We start from the raw sequence: 2,322 nt of genomic DNA on the forward strand, positions 1-2,322 counted from the left end.
CTCTTTGTGATAACTCTTGTGCCTGTGGTCGATTATGGTTCTCACTGATAAGGATTTACAGTATGTGTGTGTGTGTGTGTGTGTGTGTGTGTGCGTGGGCGTGCGCGTGTGCGTGGTGTGTGGATAGATTTTAGCAACAAACAAGCTCTAGTCCTCCGGACACAGTAAAACAATCAAAACAATTTACACATTATAATTATAATAATAATAATAAAGAATAATAATAATAATTATTATTATTATTATAAATATTATTATTATTATTATTTTTTTTAAATTATAATTATTATTATTATTATTATTATATTGTTATTATTGTTATTATTATTATTATTATTATTATTATTATTGTTCTCCTTATTATTATTGCAGCACAGAATAGGTCTGGGCTGCAGTGGTATACTGAGTGCACTGAGTTTAGAAATCTCGAAAACAAGTAAATGAGGTTCAGTTGATACAAATGTTCTGGCTAAATTTATTTTTTTTTTGCTTTCAAATAATATAAATCGTTTTTTTTAACTCTCAGGGTTGAAGAGGTGAATTTGAAGCACAGCTCCAGACTATGTTGTCCTTGTTTCCATGGTGTCTTGTAACACAGTTAACCTCGTAAAATCAGCGGCATGGCTCGACTTAAAAAGGACGAAAATTGCTCGTGATTTCTTTTAACTGAATTGATAAAAACAAGAGGGCACCCTTGAAAGAATTGGAAAAAAAAAAACAAAAAACCTTGCACTATAAGTAAGCAAAACCGCCGCCCGCGCAGTGGCGTGAACATTCTCGCGTCAGGCGTCTTGTCAGCGAGGGCCCTCACAGGGGACCCTCAAAATAACGGACCCTACCAACACCACCCCACCGAACCTGGATTCACTGTATATCCAAGTAACGTGAGCCCACCACCCCCACACACGCACGCACACACACACACACACACACACACACACGCACGCACGGTTTCTTGTCAAACGATTTAGGAGGGTGTCCATTATGTCCACTGGCGCTGCTGTGGCGCTGGTGCCTGGGCTCGGGGGAGACGGACGCGGGCTCCCTTTAATTGCATTAGGGCCCTTTTTTGTTGTGCGAGCACGCGGAGTCCTTCAAGTCCCCACAGCGCGCATGAGGTCGCGCCGTGGGGTGAGGTCGCGCCGTGGGGTGAGCTCAGCCTCCGCGGCTTCCTCTGGCTGGATGAGTTCGTATTGGATTACAGGTTCACACGCTGGCTCGCAGACCGCCCGTCGCCCCGACCAATTGCTCCATTCATCCCGGCGCTCGGGACGGCCGCCGGCCCCCGATTGGTTATCGGGGGGGCCGCTCGCGGAACTTTCCCACGGCCCAGCGCGTGCTGACAGCCGGCCAGCCCCTCCCCCCGCCGCAGCCGGGATGAGTGACGCGGGACGAGTCGTTCGGAGTGAACGCGTGTTTCGTTTCGGGGTTTTTTTTTGTTGTTGTTGTTGTTGTTGTTGTTGTTGTTGTTGTTGTTTTTTTTGTTTTTTTTTAAAGACGACTCGGGGAGTCGGGAGTATCCGATAAAAGATAAGAGGGAGGGAAGAGAAGACGAACGTGTATTCAACCGGCGGGAGTGGTTTCATGTGCCGCGGCGAGCCAAGAAAGGTATAAAAAAAAAAAAAAAAAAAAAAAAAAAAAAAATGTCGATTAAACACCATTACCGCCAACGCAAACATCGGTCAAAGTTAACAGGGGAGTTCCGCTTGCGCAAGTGACGCTTCGCTAGTGAGGTGGTGGTTACATTCAAATAAATGCAAATGGTCGTGTTCATCACAAAGGAGTTAATGACAAACTGAAATGAATTACCGAGGACGCAATTAAAGTCCAAGGCAAAAAAAAAAAAAAAAAGGGCCCCCTGCAATCGGCAAAATTCACATGTAATTTGGCTGATGTGCTGTACCGGATTCAATTACTCTCGTGAGAATTCCATTCACAACGCAACCTCCCGTCCATCGTCCTCCCTCACCGCGCGTTACGACAACGAAATCAAACGAACGACGAGTCGAATAATCGAATGACTCCCCCCCCCCCCCCCCTTTTTTTTTTTTTAGTCGTCTTTACCGAGTGAGTCGCCGGGAACCGAATCCGGCAAACGGAGCCGAACCTCTCGCCCCTGCTGGTTCAAAGGGGGGCCCCGGTCCGGCTCGGGCCAACTGCGCTGTCGCTCAAGCCCGGAGCCGCGACCCGATTGGACGGGGGGCGGCGCCGGGCCGCGCCCCCGTCGGCTGACGGCGCCGTTGAAATGACACCGTGGGAAAGCCGAGCGGCTCAGACCGACGGGCTGCGGGCGGACACCGGCAGAGCGGGCTGAGCGGCGCA

The 2,322-nt window shown here is 48.3% G+C and overlaps 1 protein-coding gene across 1 annotated transcript in view; it reads left to right on the forward strand.

Annotated features, from left to right (window-relative positions):
• The first annotated feature begins 2,286 nt into the window (after positions 1-2,286).
• hey1 (hes-related family bHLH transcription factor with YRPW motif 1) overlaps positions 2,287-2,322 on the forward strand; it is a 3,047-nt gene continuing 3,011 nt past the window's right edge. The window contains exon 1 of the mRNA XM_080012950.1: positions 2,287-2,322. This exon is cut by the window's right edge and continues 127 nt beyond it. The gene's annotated coding sequence lies outside the window, so the exon portion shown is untranslated.

Source organism: Zeus faber (genome assembly GCF_960531495.2).
Source record: "Zeus faber genome assembly, chromosome: 1".
NCBI classification, from domain to species: Eukaryota; Metazoa; Chordata; class Actinopteri; order Zeiformes; family Zeidae; genus Zeus; species Zeus faber.